At 47.8% G+C, this 17,206-nt stretch overlaps 1 protein-coding gene across 3 annotated transcripts in view; it reads left to right on the forward strand.

The window, feature by feature from the left end:
* The first annotated feature begins 583 nt into the window (after positions 1–583).
* The window catches only part of SGMS2 (sphingomyelin synthase 2), a 77,203-nt gene continuing 60,580 nt past the window's right edge, over positions 584–17,206 (forward strand). For 2 of the 3 annotated variants that reach the window (XR_011501819.1, XM_070504547.1), the window contains exon 1: positions 584–772. The gene's annotated coding sequence lies outside the window, so the exon portion shown is untranslated. Of the gene's footprint in view, positions 773–1,003; positions 1,079–17,206 lie in introns of those variants that run through there. The other variant, XM_044767426.2, reaches the window with a different exon arrangement.

The raw sequence follows: 17,206 nt of genomic DNA on the forward strand, positions 1-17,206 counted from the left end.
TCAAATTCCCTCTGATTCATCCTAGTTATACTCTCTGAGGCTGCCATCTTTTACTTTGAAAACCGCCCAGCAGGTGTATGAATAGCAACTCCAGGGAAACGTAGAGCCCTGACCATTTTTAAGAAGGCAACACCCCTTCTAAAAACACAACTGCTGAGCTCATCAAAGAAAGCACACAGGGCCGCCTTGTGCCCCCAAAGCTTCGGAAAAGCGCAGTGTTCCGCTGAGCAGAGAACTGACTTTCACTATTTATTTTGGTTACGGTGTCTAATGCTTAATGAGAAGCAAATCAATTAACAGGACAAATGACACGGTGGTTAGTCACCGGAGGGAAAGTATTATTAGCCTCATTAACTTGGAGCACCCTTCCAGCTCACACCCGGAGTTGCCACGCTGCGCACTGGTGACCAACCTGCCCAGGCACCCCCGTGAGCTCCGGACGCCCACCCCTTTGACCTCGCCCGGGGCAACACCCTCGGAACAGCCGCCGGGGCCCCCGGGCCCACCCCCACCGACGTCAGGAGGCAGCTCCCGAATCCGGCGAGGTGCGGGGGTGGGGGATCCCCGCCCGGCCCCACCCTCCAAAGTTGCAGGGAGTGGCAGCGAAGAACTTTCGCAGCCGGATCGCCGTGGGCACTCGGGGCCCGCAGCCAGTCCGCCCGCGCCGCCGCGCGCGCCAAGCCCCTCCTTCGCCGCACCTTTAAAGGCGGGGAGACGGAGGTCGGCGGCGCTCCCGGAGGGGCTGCGCGGGGAGCGCGGCGCGGAGCCGGCGGTGAGTCAGGGCCGGCGGCCGAGTGGGCGGGCGGGCGGCGGGGGTGATGTCAGGAGCGCGCGGCGGGCGGGAGCGCGGCCGCGGTCACCAGCGAGCGCCGCGCCGCGGCCCGAGACCCGCCCTGGGGCCCGAGCCGAGCCGGCTGGCTGCGGCGCCGCCGAGGGCCTGGGGGGCCGGAGGGCCCGGGCGGCGGCTGCCCCGCGGCCGCGGCGCGCAGGGCGAGACCCCGCCAACTTCGGCGGCCGGGCCCGGGCGGGGGCCGTGGGCGCGAGCGGAGCCGCCCGGAGCCGGCGCGTCGGCGGAGCGGTAAGGGGCGGGCGGCGGTGGCTGGGCGCCCGGCGCGGACGCGGACGCGGACTCGGCCCCGCGCGCCCGCACGGGCATCCCTCCGGGTGGGCGCGGGGTCCGTGCCCCGAGCACGGCGCTCATTCCTTCCCCCATCCCGGGGAGCTCGGTGCTGGCGCTGGAAGCGCCCGGGGCCACTCCAGGAGGAGGCCAGGGCTGGGGCGCAGGTGCGGGAGGGGACTGTCCCCTTCCCGCCCGCGAGGCGCTTGGGGATGCTGTGAGCGGTCCCAGCCCGGCCGGGCAGCCCACCTGCGCCTTCCGCCTGCCTTCCAGAGCGGCCGCCCGGAGCACGCGAGACCCGGCCCCTGGGCCCGCGGGTGGGAGTGGACCCGTCCACCCCGAGGCGCGGAGACTCGGACAGTCGTTCATGACCCGCGGCTCCGGCTGGAAGCGGCCCAAATGTTGTGTCCTGTAATCTTCGCCTTGTCCGTCTGTGCCATTCTCTTTCGTCTTGCCTGCCCCAATATGACCTTAACACCATTTTGACATGTTTTGAGTTTTTGCAGAGGTTCAGCTGTTTAGTGTCTCTGGGTCGGGCGTGGGTTTTGAATTTAAACGTCACTTTTCAAATCCTCGGTTCCCTCCTGGGCTCATCTGCTAACGGTGGGTTCCCAGTTACACTGAACGCTCTGAGTCAGTAGAATGGGACTATAACGAGCACTTTAGAGCATAATAATGAGGCTGGAGCGCAAAAGACCTCTCGCGGTGTCTGGCACAGAGCGGACCCCGACCCGTGGTAAGTGCGGTCCGTGGACGACGGTGTGCCCGCCGCCGCGGGTGAGGACCAGCTGGGCCCCCTGAGTTGCGCGGTGAAGCCTCTGGCGGGTCCCTCGGCGTGTGAAGTGATGCCTTCGGGAAGGTAAACACTTCGGTGTGGATGCCTGAGCGGTTCCCACCCGGTGTCCCGGAACCGCCCTTCGCTGTTTAAACACGGGCGGAGCCGCGGCCGAAAGTGACACACCTGGAGTCCGGGGAAGGCTGCGTGGAGAGGCTCTCGCTCGACCCGGAACTTTCTTTTCCTTTTTTTTCAATAAGCTGTGCAAGACTTCCTTTTTATAATCCTTTCCTTGGGTTGCTGATAGCCTTACTTCACCATAGCCTTCTGCTTGCAGTGTTTTTTACGAGTTAATATTTAACTGGGTTTCTCTAGTTTTCGTTTTGAGTCAAGCGGGTTGACTTATGGCCCTGGAGGGAACCCGGGGACTCTGCGCCGCTGCCTCTGTGCTCAGCTGCTCTTCTGGAGTCTCGTGAGAGCCCTGGGTGTTTGGAAGGGGCGTAAGCTTTTGCTCAGGTGTCACTGAAAACGTTTGTTCTGCCCTCTTACCGGATCTGCAGCCACCTTTAGGGTCAAAGGTCATGGGAGATGTTTTTCCGCCCGCCGCGCGATGGTAGAGAGAGCTTGGGCCTAGGAATCCAGAAGACCCGAGGCTCTCTGGGTGGTAATTACTAGCTGTGTTGCTTTGAGCAAGTTGCTTACACTCTCTGGGATTCTTGTGGTACTTTAAACATAGGGAAAACAGAAAGAATCTTACATCAGTTAAAACAGACAATGGAATACAAATGAGAACTTTTCTTTTTTAAAGGAGTGATACTTTGAAGTGAGATGTGTTTGTTTTCTTTTCTTTTTTTTTTTAAGGAACAATTACTGAGAATTCCAGACAGTTTCAGACTAAAGAGTAGCCTATCCACCTTTATCTCGTTCTCGTCTTCATTCAGTTGGTGAACATTTAGTGAGCAACTACTGCATGCCAGCCTCTGTGCCGGGTGCTGTGGCTGCTAAGATGGAGGAGACAGAGTTTCTGGTCCTGAGGCTGACAGTCCAGTGGAGAGCCCCTAGGCTTTGATTATGGAAAGGAAAAAAGAGTCAAGAGGGAGGAGAGCGGGTGGGAGTTGGGAAGACAAGTGACTGGGCTTCCTCCCCCGATACCCCCAGTCCTGGCAGCCTGCTGAAGGGTCTCAAACCGGGGCTCATAAATTCTTACGGGGCTGAACAGCGCAAGTATGCCTTTCTTTACCCAATAAAAATAGTGCAAACGAGTTTAGCCCTTAAGTTAAATAATTTTAAGCGTTCCAGGACAGACTTGTTTAAATGAAATCTGAAGGGTAAATTCAGCTCAGCCAAGGTTTATTTACTGTGAGCAAAGCACCTGTGGTAGACTTTTCGGAGAATAATCAGTGTGTGTGAATGTTCCAATTTATTAACATTTCCCCATTTGTAAGTGGTATGGTACATAGAGAAGTTTAAAAGTGTGGGTTAAACAAATCAGCCACCATGCATTAAACAATGTGGTAGCCTCAGGTTCGGTTTCACGCCCACAAGCATATAGCACAGAGAGCTCCCGTGCGCTGAGCCGAGCTGGGCCCGGCAGTGTGCCCGTTCCTTTATACAGACCCCCCTGGACCCCTCACTCCACCCCTGCGAGATGGGTACCATCATCAGCTCCTTTTTATGGAAGAGAAAACTGACTTAGAGAAGTTAAGTAACTTGCCTGAAGTCGCGCAGCTAGAAAGTTGCTCCCTACAAACTGGGTTCGTTTTCTGCATACTGTTTTCTTACTTTTCTCCACTCAAATATGGACATCCCCGTGCCCCCGAAGCGCCCTGCACCGCGCGGCACCGCTTAGTTTTCTATTGTATGGCTGCTTCTTGACTTGACCAGTCCCCTGTTGTGAGACAGTTAGTTTCCAAATTTTCACTATTTTAAGCAACGCTGCACAAAATATAGTTCTAGCTATATCTGTGTGCACATCCATGATTATTTTAGTCATTTTGCATTTTAAAAAGTGAATTATATGGGCCAGCCAGGTGGTAGTGGTTAAGTTTGCCTGGTCGACTTCAGCAGCCCAGGGTGTGCTGGTTCGGATCCCAGGCGTGCACCTGTACACTGCTTATTAAGCCATGCTGTGGCAGGTATCCCACATTCTTTTATAAAGAGAGGAAGATGGGCATGGATGTTAGCTCAGGGCCAATCTTCCTCACCAAAAAAAAAAAAAAAAGTGAATTATGATGTTTAATTAGCTGCTTTTTTTTTTACCATATTCAGAATTAGAAACTTTCTCCTTTCTCTTTAACATTTATGAGTTTTAATTTCTGTGTTCCTTTAGTGTTTCTCATAAGATTTCAGCAATAGGATCAACATTCTCTGTGGAGCTGCACAATAGGTCAGTAGCTCATTACGCAGGGGATTTATCTGATGAAAACGGAGCACACAGCCTTTCTTAAAGATATTTGTGTTTGTCTTATTGTTATTAGCCATAAAGCTCACCTTCTTTCGTGAGAAATATAGCAGAACAGAGCAATGCTAATTTTGTCAGGCAGCTCTCTAAAAGAAGGTCTCCTTGCACAGTTTGCTTCTTTAGTATCCGGGAGGATAGACAAGGGAACTTTCCAGATATTGCATTCAGCACATTTATTGCTAGGTTTAGAATAAGCTCCATCACTTTTAAATAGGTCACCTTTTTAAAAACCTTAGACATTGTTGTTTCATCTCTTTAAAAGAGATCGTTGGAGAGACATTTTGGGGTTGATTTAATGAAAGTGAAAGAAATTGCCATTAGCTAATTTTCATTATGGGTATAAAGCATTTCTTTATTTAAACATCCTCAAGTTTGACTATAATATCATACCCTCCTTGCTACCCTGAGTCAAAATTTTAATTTTGCTTTGGGTTTATATTTCCATTTCCAGTGCTGGTTGATTTCAGCCTTTCAGTTTTAATACCGCATGCTGGAATTTTGAGTGGTTCAATTCAGTCTCTTTATGCGGAAACCCAGATCAGTTCAATGTATTAATTTCTAATAATGACTTGTAATTCAAAGTGGAATTTAAAGAAATAGCTACTAGAATTAAAGTGTAAATAGGATAATCAGTTATTTGCTGATTCGTTTTTCCTTACTGCCAAACCCTAATTTGATGATTTGCTTGCAATTTAAAACTCACCCTTACAATTTTGTGTCTTAGTGTGATAGCCTCACTCAAAACTTTCAAACCAAACTTGTGCACATTCTTAGATTTTCTTTTTTGAAAGAAGCAGCATTAACTGGATTTACTTTAGTTACGTCTTTTCTTTCAATATGCCCTTTTGTACTATTAAAAAAAGAGTAAGTAAAACCACGTACTAAAGTTTCTAAAGACGGAAATGAAAGGAGGTGAAAGGTGACAAATCAAGGCCCGGGAGGCAGAAAAGACAGCCTCCGAAAAGACTCTGGAAGGGTCTTCAGGTCAGTGCTGGCCCTACCCCTCCCTGAGGCTCATTTATCCTCATACACTTCAGCTGTGGAAAGAGCTGCTCAGGGCCAGCCTCGGGCAAAACTGAGGAGGAGCTGAAATACCACCTTCGGCATCCTCAGCTCTCAGTTTACCTGGCGGGCTTGCCTGCACCAAGCAAGCGCTCAGGGAGCGTCTGACAAAAGGCAAATTGCTACAGAATTGAAACCACTGGCTTCGTATTTATGAGAAGTTTGGGGCTGAGTCTCTAGCCCTGGAATTTAACCGCCTCTTTTTGATTAGAAGTGCAGAATTACACTTTTAAAAAGTTTCTCTAGGGTCAGCCCAGTGTCAGAGTGGGTAAGTTCACGCGCTCTGCTTCAGCGCCTCGGGCTTCGTGGGTTCTGACCCCGGGTGTGGACCTACACATTGCTCATCAGCCATGCTGTGGCGGCCTCACACAAAGTAGGGGAAGATCGCCGCAGATGTTAGCTCAGTGACGATCTTCCTCCCCCCAAAAAAACTTCTCCAGAAATCGGAATAGACTGAAGGGAGAGCGAGGGGAGCCCTGGAGGCAGGAAAACAGCTGCAGAAAGAGAGAGAGGATGTGCTGCCGGTGGAGTCTGTCCTGAGGGTTGCACCTAATCTCAAAGCCTTGGGAACTCGGCCCTCCTCTGGGAACCGGGTCATGTTGTGTGACCCTGGAGGGCTGGCGGGGTGAAGATGTGCCAGGGGCATTCTCTCCTGCTCTGCAATGAGAGTCATCGGGGCAGCCGCCTCTTAACACACACCCCACCTAGATGGGTCGGGGTAGTTTCCCGTACCTGGGAATTTAATTAGGTGGTTTGATCTCACACCCAGAGCAAATGTGAAGGAATGAGTTGTAGTTAGGGGGAGGGAAGAGGGTGGAAGGAACAGTAAGTGGGTTTGGATCATGGACCGCTTAACTAAGTGGGGTGCCGTCAAGGGGTGCTTTTAGGTAGCACCCCATCTACAGAGAGAAGTGCAGGCCCTTCAGGAAAAGACTGGCAGCAGTGGTTGGAAGTGAAGCTGAGCCTTTGAAACACTGAGGCCAAGCGCTCGAGTTGGTTCTTCAAGCTTCACGATGGAAGCTAGAGGTAGGGCGGTCAAATTGTGATGGTTAAACAGTGGTAGGTACTCTGAGATGGGTGCTAGTGAAGACAAAATGAAGTGCTCTCTTCGTCTTCGCACAGCCCTGCAAAATAGAAATTATGGCGTCTCCACTGTGGATGTGGGAACATTCAGAAGGTTCAGGTCCTCAAGGCTGCAGAGCTGGCGGGAGGTGGAGTGGGGGTCCCAGCAGAGCCAGCTGCCTCTAACGGCCGTACTCTGCCGGGTCCCTCAGGGCTTGCTGTCACCTCTCCACTAGTTTTGGACATATGGCAGGATTTGGGGGTATATTCTGATATGGGATCATGTTCACCACCCCCTCTCCTGGACTGGTTCTCTGGGTGTGCTGAGTTGAGGTCTTGAAGTCCTGTCAGAGATAACACCCCCAGGTTTAGTCAGGCCAGCTTGGATTTGAGTCCCAAAACCACCACTCCCCTCTGGGTGACCTTGAGCAACTTCCTCAGATGAACCACTGCTTGGCTGCAAATTGGGAATAGCGTAGTATTTACTTCCTTAGGGGACTGAAGTCTGTAACTTGGTGTGCGTAGAACGTTGAGGATAATGCTTGGTTCGTGTGAACACGCAGTGGCTCAGCTATCATTGTGTTTTGCATATAAGCCACCCTTCTGACTTAAAACAAACGGTTCAATCCTATTACCTCAAAAATCGAAGGCTTGTTTCTCATGAAAGGAGCTGTGTCTTTTGTAACGGAATATCTGTGGCAGTTGCCTGTCCCTCACGCTCCCCTTCTCCTTGCCTTCAGAGTTAAATTAAAATTATTGAAGTCAGTTGTACCCTGCCACTGACTCCGAGAACTTTGGTGAGAAGCCTGTATCAGCTGTAGATGCTGAAAAGCTTTCCAGGCCGCAGTCTCAACGTGCCGGCCTCTCAGCAGATGCTGGTGGCGTTAGTGGGCACAACGCTCCTGTCGCTCACAGGCTCAGCCTTCTGAGGAGTATCGTACCATGGGCACCACTGTCCCAGAAATGCCGGGGCCATTAGGGATCACAGACCCTACTGTCCTCCCTGTGCTGGGCATCTTTCTTTAGGGGCCCTGGACGGCGTCTTTCACACAGCTGCTACTGTTTTCTCAGACGTGCGTTTGTTCAGTGAGTTGCTTAAACGTCCAGTTAGGGCCACGCCACTAGTGCTCCCAGACTTCCATAGCAACAAAGGGCAGTGTTTCTGTTAAACTCTGGATTCGCATGTGTGTGTGTGTATAACAGCGTATCCTCCATGTGGGTTAGTTAGTGCTGAGAGGGACGCTCCCTTGGAATATAGTTTGATTGGCAAGTTATAAGCAGCACGCAGGAATATTTGAAATTTTATTTAACAAGCACTTACGGTGCTCACTGTGCGCCAGGGTTTGTTTTGAGCACTCAGAACTGTTGTTCATTTACTCCTCCTAAACACTCTGAGGCAGACATTATTATGCCTACTTTAAGGATCCCTATTTGAGACACAGAGAGGTTAAGTGACTTTGCCTACAGTCACATGGCTAGTAGGCAGCAGCATTGGATTCTAAAGCAGACAGTCTGGCTGCAGCGTCTACCCACTACACTGTTGACTGTGGAATGCAGCCTGGATCTCACAGTTTGGGCCCCGTTGGTGTCTTTACACATGCGCTTTTATCAAAGGAGAAATCATACCTGTTCAGACAGGCCCTCAACTCCTGATTTACCATGTGGAGGAGGACAGCTAGGTTGTAGATTTCAGTATCACTACTGAAACGTACTGATGCTTGATTTTCAGTGTGGTATTGTCAAACATTTCTCTCACAGCTTCTGAGGGCTCTGTCAGGCCTGGTGGCGATCCAGAAAGGAGCAATGACCCCCCCCCATTCATTCCACTGATCCACACGCTCAGCTCACCAAGAAGAGCTGCCGTCATGCCGGCTGTTCTGGTGGAATTTATTTTTTTAGTTTTAGGGCTTCCACTTACTGTAAATTAAAAATAGCTAAATATCCTTATTTGAGGGGAGTAGCCTGTACGTGTGAGGTTTCTTTGACTGTTTTCTAATTACTATTGAAGATGGTAGTTGGCAGAATAAAGGTCCCCAAAAGATGTTCACATCTTCATCCCCGGGAGCTGTGAATCTTATTTTACATGGCAGGGGGAATTAAGGTTGCTAATCAGCTGATGTTAAGATAGAGAAATTGTCCTGGATTATTTGGGTGGATCCATGTAATCACGATCCTAAGTGGAAAAGGGAAACAGAAGAGTCAGAACCAGAGGGTCGGCCTTGTTAGAATAACTCAAACAGCCTTGCTGGCTTTGAGGACGGAAGGGGACCACGAGCCCAGGAATGCACAGGGTCTCTAGAAGCTGGAAAAGGCAGGCAACTCGGTTCTCCCCCAGGGCTCCCGGAGAGGAGTGTAGCCCTGCTGACGCTCTGACTCGAGCCCACTGAGACCCACTTTGTACTTCTGGGCTCTAGAACTGTAAGAAGATAAATCGGTGTTGTTTTAAGCCACTAAATTTGTAGCGACCTGTTACAGCAGCAACAGGAAGCTAACACAGAGTTACTAGAACAGTGTATGCTTTGATTTGATCCTCCCGCCAGCCCTGCGAAGGGGCTGCCTGATCTCGTGATGTGTTGTTAGGGACACACCAGGCGTAGCAGGTGTTTACATTTTGAAAGCTGTTTTATTTTACACGTAAAATTAACTGCTTTGGGGCAGAAGGAGTTGACGTTTGATAATTCTATACATTTCTATAACTAGCAAATATTTAAAAGGACAATACTAAAGTTTCAGCAAGAAAAAGAAGTCTTATTGATTGCGGAGCCTTTTCCATCAGAGCTGCCTGACAGAGATGTGCCCTGCATCACTGGTGGCGGCCGTCACAGCCTCATGTTTGTTTGAGGAAAGGTGACAGTCCAAATGTGGTGGTGTCACTGGGTGGAGGTTATCACTTGAGTTTTGACTCCAGATGCCCTTTAAATTTTTTTATTCTGTTATTTGCTCTGCTTGCCGAGCAACATTGTTACGAATTTTCTGAGAGGAGGGTATCTCTGTTGAAGGGCTTCCCAAACTGTAATGAATTAAATGAAAGGCGGTATCATTCATTGGATCATCTGTCTTAACTGCCTGGAGGGCTAGATGCCCCCAGAGTAGATGATGTCTTGGAAATCAAGTGTCAGTGACTGAAATTAAAATAACAAGAATTATCATAATGGATGGAGTTAGTTTTTTTCCTTAAGAAAAAGTTTTTTCTAGTAGCAATTTTACACTGTGGTTCGGAGACAACTTCCTTCAGTTAAGGGTCTCCCCTTTGTACAATGTAGGAATAACACTAGTATAAGAAATAAAAGCTTGGAAAGTTTCCTTTCTTAAGAAATGAAATGAGAAATATAGTATAGGACTTTTTTATAATTTTAAAGAAATATGAGTGGGCAATTAGCTGTATGGTATAAATATTTATAGCAGTTTCTAGGAGGAAGAGACTGTCTTGTGTAGAAGTATAAAAAAATTAGAAACTCTTAAAACCGTGGAGGTAAGATATTTTCATATTTGTAATTCTTTTAAATATACCCTTTTTAGATCTGGAGTGACTTCGTTAGTGTAGGGGAAAAATACACATATATAGGATCGATTTCCTTTTTAAATGCAAAGGTTTGGAAAAAACTCAAATGATGTGGGGAAAAGAAAGTTTTGGTCTGTGTTCTAAAATGCTTTCGGAGATTTTTTAGAAGGCCCTCACTTCGCTTGTCTAGAAACTTCCTGTGGCTCTGTGGGCATAGTGCCTCACAGGCCTCTGACTCCCTTGCTTGCATTTCATGCCCATCAAGCAGTTCTTGGTTAATAGTTTGCTTTTCCCTGCCGGCATCTCCACAGCAGGATGAGGATGCCTCGGCTGTGTATGTGGCTAGGTAACTTCCTTCACTGGTCTTCACCCCCTCAGCCATCACTGATAAGTTAATAGACCCATGTTTTCTGTTGCGTCTGTCATTAGTGTGAATCAGAGCTCAAGAGCATGTTTCTCCCAGGTGAACTGATGACATAGTTCCTGAGCTTGCAAAGACCAGACTCAGGGCTAATGTGCTGACCTGTCCCCAGGAGGTCACCATCCCCTCAGAACCACATGCTGTGCGGCGGAAGTATAACAGGAGCCACACATGGCAGCCACATATGTGATTTGAGTTTTCCAATAGCCCCCTTACAAAGAGTAAAAAGAAACAGGTGAAATTAATGTTAAAAGAACATTTTATTTAACCCAATATACAAAACGTTATCCTATTTAATATTATTGATTATGATCAATATAAAAGTTTTTGAAATTTTTCATAAGTCTTTGAAATCTGGAGTGTTTTCTGCACTTACAGCACGTCTCAGCTTGGATTGGCCACGTTTCGGGTGCTCAGTAGCCACATGCGGCTAGCAGCTACCATCCTGGGGGTGCAGCTCTCACGAGTCTTAAACTTAAGGAACCACACCCTGTATGAATCTGAGATAATCCTTCAAGAGTTGCCATCCAGTGACTTTGGTGTATTGTATTTAAAAATGGGATTGTGTCATGGAGTTGCCTTAGTGAGCACCAGGGATAACTGGTTCTAGTGCCTTTTGCTGGAGTGTGACAGCTCCAGCTGTTCATGTGAACAGTGAATGGGTGAACAGCTGCATGGCACAGGAAACATCTCTCCAAGGTTATCTGTAACGTAAATTTGTGAATTTCGACGCCAGAAGGTGTGCCTGGGCCTGTAAGTGAGATATTCAGATTATTCGATTCACGTTTATGAGAAAGATGGCTGCTCACGTGCCTTGGTGTGGAATAACAGTAGGATGTGGGCAGCATCTGGCCTGGTCTCAGCTCCAGTGCCTTACCACTCTTACCTCCTCTCGTCTGTCGCCTCACATCTACCTGTTCATCCGCCACCTTCGCCCTGTCCTTGCCTGTGTGCATGCATCACGCTGTGTGCTCATTTGTGCTCTTGTTCAGTTGCTTATTGTGACAAGTTGGGAAGCAAGGCCACTGTAAAACCTAGATCAGAGAAATCATTACTTGATATCAAATATCAGTCTGCCAGGAACCGAGGAGATGCGAATGTAAGAAGACGCAGGTACAGTACAAGAGGGCGAGAGCAGGGAGAGAGCAGTTCTGTGGGCGAAAGGACTAAACGCAGAGGAAGGATTTCATAGCGAAAATTCCCCAGCTGCAGGGCAAGCCGGGTTCTCACCAAGTTCTCAAGACAGGTTGCTTTGGGTTCCATCAGCATATTGACTTCATCAAATACCTACACGACACAGATGGCGGAGGAGAGTTCCTCTCTAATTCCTTCTGAAATGGCCTCGTGTGTTCAGCACGGTTTCTGGAGCACTTGCTGTGTGCCAGACGTTGTTCTTCGTTCCAGGGATTCAGTGAGCAACAGTCAAGCTTTCCACCTCAAAGGAGATTGTTTGAGTTTATCTGTTGAGAGGAAAAGGTGTTCAAAAGGGATGTTGCGCAGATGATAAGCAAGTAAAACTGACAAAGCTGGCTTTTGGGGCGGGGCCGATGGCGCAGTGGTTGTGTGTGCACGTTCCGCTTCACTGGCCCTGGGGTTCGCCAGTTCGGATCCCGGGTGTAGACATGGCACCACTTGGCGAGCCATGCTGTGGTAGGCGTCCCACATATAAAGTAGAGGAAGATGGGCATGGATGTTAGCTCAGGGCCAGTCTTCCTCAGCAAAGAGAAGAGGATTGGCAGCAGATGTTAGCTCACTGTTAGCTCAGGGCTAATCTTCCTCAAAAAAATAAATAAATAAAGCAAGTAAAACCAATAAATAGGATAAGTTCAGATTTGGAGCATTCTTTCAAGGAAACATGGTGATACAGTGGAGAGTGACTAGGGCAGCTGGCTCCAGCACCATCAGGAGGGTTTGCTGGAAGAGGTCAGACTGGCCCTGAGGTGTGAAGGATAAGAAGGAGCCAGCAGAGGGAACAGCACATGCATCCACCTAGGGAGAGGATGTGCCTGGTTACACCAGGAATAGCAGGGGCTCCAGTCTGGCTGCAGTGTCCAAGCAGGGGAAGTGGTGAGAGAGGAGGTGGCCAGGCAGCAGGACCAGGTGGGGTGGGCGTGCAAACCGTGCGGAGTGTGAGTCTTGTTTCCAGTGCAACGAGAAGGCGCCGTGAGGGGCATCTAGGAGGGGGAGGGCCGGGGTCTGATCTACGGTTGCAGCATCTCTGGAGGTGAGTAGAAGTAGTGGAGAGTGGAGCAGAGGGGCAGGAGTGGAAGCGGGCAGACAGTTAGGAAGCTGCCGGCAGCATCCTCCATGTGAAGTGATGCGGCCTGGCGGAGGGGCGGCCCTGGAGACGGGGAGCAGTAGGCAGGTTTGAGAGGCTTGGAGATGGCGTGGACAAAACTCACGGGTAGGTTTGGATGTGTGACATGAGGGAGGAGGAGGTGTCACACAGGCCTCCTGGTTTTTAGGGGTGAGGGGGTGGTAGGGAATAGAGTTCTGTTTGGGCCATTGGTTAGGTTGAGTTGTCTGTAACTCATCCTGGTGGCAGTAGATGTTGAATGCCCAGCCGTAGTCCAGAGACCTGCAGTCAGGGGTGAGATCAGGCCCAGAGGTGTGTCAGCACAGAAGCGCTCTGCATAAAGTTACGCACCTCGGGAGGTTTTATAGGCAGAGGAGAGAGGTGAAGAGCAGGCCCCGAGGGATGACAGGAGACCATGGAGTCACAGCGAGGCAGGAGGATGCGCAGAAGGGCCAGGGTCCTTATGCGGGAAGGCCCGCGTGTTGGAAGCAGGATGGGGTGATGAGCTGTGTCCTGAGTTCCTGAGGACTTGAACAGGAGGAGCACACACGCTGCGTTGGGTTTAGCCGTGTCCGGGGTGCTGGTGATCTTGATCTTGTCAGACATCTTTGGAGGAGGGGTTTCAAGCACAAAGGAACTGACCCTGGTGTCCCCTGCAGGACTCTCTCCTCACTTGCCCCCTCCTCCGCTCCACCCCCGTGGCTGGTGTCCCCTCTTGGCTCCAGAGCACTTAGGCCTTTCTCTGTCACTGGCTGCCATGTTGTAAACGGATGACTTTCTGTTGGTATTATGTTCCTTCCAGACTGTGAGCTCCTTGAGGGCAGAATTTATACTTTTTTCTTTTTTGTGTGTGTTTCCTAGCATGGTGCAGACACTCCATAAATGTTTTCTCAGCTAATGAGTTGACAATTCTTGAATACAACGTTTTCGCCTGTATTATTTACGTCTGTGTTGTGTCAGGTGGGGGCAAACAAAGAACCCAGGCTTTCTGATTCTCAGTCCGCCTGCTGCCCTCTGCCCTCGCCATCTGCTGTCCTCAGCTACTGACTTGCCTGGGCTGGAGATGTCTTTTGCCCAGGACCACCTCTCTCCGCCTCCCTCCCTGGGCCCCCCTCACTCCCCTCCTCGGTGGTTCATTCCGAAGGCGGGCATGGCTCGTCTGAGCTCCAGTCCTTCTCTTAGATGCTGTGCTTATGCCCTCTACCTTCTTGGGAGCCACGCGTGACAGCTTGTGGAAATCAGTTCTTAGCTATTTCAGAAACTACACCTATTCCCCACTTCTGGGTCCTTTGGGTGAAGTTACTGTAGTTATTCCATACAGTTGACCATTTTTGAACTTTCATTTGCCCCACTGCATACTTAACTTGGGTAAAGGGCTAGTAGCACCTGATGACAGCAACCTCAAAAGACTTCTTTTTAGCGCATTTTCCTTCTTTTTTTTTCTTGGCAGTTATTTTCCCACCGAGGCTGCGGGGAAGTGTTTTCTTCCACCCTGCTCCCATCACTTTGTTCTACTTCGTTATCCTCTGGTTGCAACACCCCAATTCTACCAGTTGCTGTGGAGATATTAAGTGTGTTGCTAATAATGGAGGATTATTCCTTTAGGTGCAAGAACACAAGAGGAAGATATAAATCTTGTTTTTGTGCATGTGTTTCCTGGTAACAAAAATGACTAAATGGTCCTAGAAACTGTGGTACAGAAATGTCTATATGGAGTTGGCTTATGTTTTTACAAAGGATTGGCTTTCTTAATTTAAGAAAATATTAAGTTAGGCTTCTGGTCTTATTGAAGATTAATTCCCTACTTTGATACTTCGCTATTCATTCTTTCATTCTATCTTTTGTTTAATAGGCTGTTGTCCCATATGGACAAAATCTTTTGTGGACTTCTGCTTCTAAAATTCATTTCTTAAAAACCTTTTTTATTTTTAACTTTACTAAAGGAGACACATTTTAATATTTTTCTTGCGGTTTTCCTTGGACTTTATATAGTCAAGGTCTCATGCCTGCTGGTTTGTCCGGGCTCGTCCCAGTGTCCACCTGTCGTCCCGGTGTGATGATCAGTGAGGCTCTCCTGCACTCTCAGAACTGGCCTGGTTAGAATGTTAGATTATGTGGTTACCCTAATGAATGAAGTGTTTTATGTGTTTTTTGCTTTAATCCACGTAAGTATTATATAGAGATAGAGATGGATATACGTATGTGGGTTGTGTGTACACATGCATACTTATACACGTGTGTATATGTATATTTTCTTTTACTTTTTCCAGCTAAACTTATACTATGGGACTTGCCAAATGTCTTGGTACTATAGAAGATATATATAGTGCTGTTGTAAACAAGTCAAAAGAATTTGTCTTCCTCGTTTCTTCATGTTACATTTTCAGTGAGATTCGTTTCGCTGTCATATTGTTGACCTGGCTCTTCCTAAATGGGCAGGAGCTGTTTTTGGGGGCCATAGTGTCCAAACTTAGCTGTTCCGATTTGAAATGACTCCCATACCTCAAGTTTGACTCCCTCTGCCCAGTGCACATGCTCACGTCTTGTTCACGTTGGATTTTGTCCCTCTGCGTGTGGAATGGGTTTATATCCATTTTGAATTCTAAGAATCCTTTGATTCCTTTTAACATGAAACTTGAAAGAAGGAAATATTGACAAAATGCTCCTTTTGAATCATTTGTCCTCAAAAAAATTTTATTCATTTAAAGGAGATTGGATAATATTCTGCAGAGAACTTGGATTGACTCTTTAAACACAACCAGAATTTAACAAATAAAGCTGTCTGATGAACCAGCTTTATTATTAAATATTTGTTTATAAGCCACAACTGTTACTAATAGTTTCTAAATATTGTGTCTGGAAACGGAAGTAGTGGAAGCATGTGGTGTCAGCTGTGAATTGCCTTGGATGCGGTTGTCAGCGAGAAGCAGGATCAGCTGAGGATGTGACCAAGGGAAACTGGAGGTGGCTGAGCTCTGAGGCCCTGGGGTCTCCCTCCGTTCTAAGGCTGCTCTCGCAGGAAACGGCTCCAAGATCCCACACCTTTTCGGTTGAGATTGAAGAGCAAAATCATCGTGATACTTTATGAAAGATTTTCAGGGTGACCAACCAGGTTCCATGTGCAATTCCAAACAGTTGATATAATTCACAGAACTAGCCTACTTAAGGCTGTTTGAAATTGAGATGTTTTAATTTAAAATCACAATGTAAAACTAACATGGAATTTTGCAAATGGCAGAAAAATATCTTTTGGGACCTAGCCATTATTTCTGTGGTCAAATGTCTGTCTTACTGGCAGATACGCTTCATGTTCATCTTCTCAGCTGATGGCAAAGCTCTTGGTAGCTAGATTCCTTGAGGCAAGAAGCTTGGGAACTTCACTTAGGGTTCCATTAAAGTGACTCTTTGGCTGTGAGAATGTTCTTAAGGGATGTCCTACAGATGTCATTTTGGAAGCAAAGCGAGTCTTCTCTTAGGTGTGGTTTCATCAGGGTACAATTTTGTAAACGGCACATTACAGAGTCGTGCTAAGCCCCTCCCTGTATGTGCTTATGCTGCACACTGAATGAAGCCTTTAATTTCCATAGGGATGGGTGTGCCCTGCCATTTGGTATACAAAGCATTGCCTTCATGTCTGCTGGGATGAATATGTACATAGGGTATGAGAACCAGTGGGGCAATGATGGAGTTACAGATCTAACCCTGGTACACCGCAAAGCGGGGAGCTGCCCTGACCACAAATGTTGCTTCTTCAACATTCAGTGGTGTTTAGAATGCTCCCTACATTTAGAAAGGCTCAATTACTTTTGAATTATAAGGCAAATTTGGATCAGTGGTTGTGTTTGAGCAAATTGTCATTGTCCTTAAAGGACATGACTCTGGACTGTTTTGCCATTAATGTTCAAGTATTGCTTTACTGCTTAAATCACAATACTTGGAGTATTTCTTGTTTTTAGTTGGGAAAAATTTTTGCTATCTTAAATATGAATGAGTTTATAGGTAATTCTGAGAAGTACTTTTTTGTAAATTAATATGCTTTATTATTTGGAGCAGTTTTAGGTTTACAGAAAAATTGAGCAGAGAGTACAGAGTTCCCATAAGCTGGGCCCCCTCCTCCCCATTTTCCGCTATGATTGACACCTTGCATTAGTGTGGTATGTTTGTTCTGATTAAGGCAATATTGATACATTATTAATTAAAGCCCACAGTTTACATTAGAGTTCACTCTTTGTGTTGTATATTCTATGGGTTTTGACAAATGTGTAATGACACATATCCACCATTACAGTATCATATAGAATAGTTTCACCACCCTAAAAATGCTCTGTGCTCCCCCTGTTCATCCCTGCCTCCCCCACCAACCCCTGGACCACTATCTTTTTACTGTCTCCATAGTTTTGCCTTTTCCAGAACGCCGTGTAGTTGGAATCATACATATGTAGCCTTTCAGACTGGCTTCTTTTACTTAACAATTTGCGTTTAAAATTCCTCCATGTCTTTTTGTGGCTAA

This window comes from Equus asinus, chromosome 3 (genome assembly GCF_041296235.1).
Source record: "Equus asinus isolate D_3611 breed Donkey chromosome 3, EquAss-T2T_v2, whole genome shotgun sequence".
In the NCBI taxonomy this organism is placed as follows: Eukaryota; Metazoa; Chordata; class Mammalia; order Perissodactyla; family Equidae; genus Equus; species Equus asinus.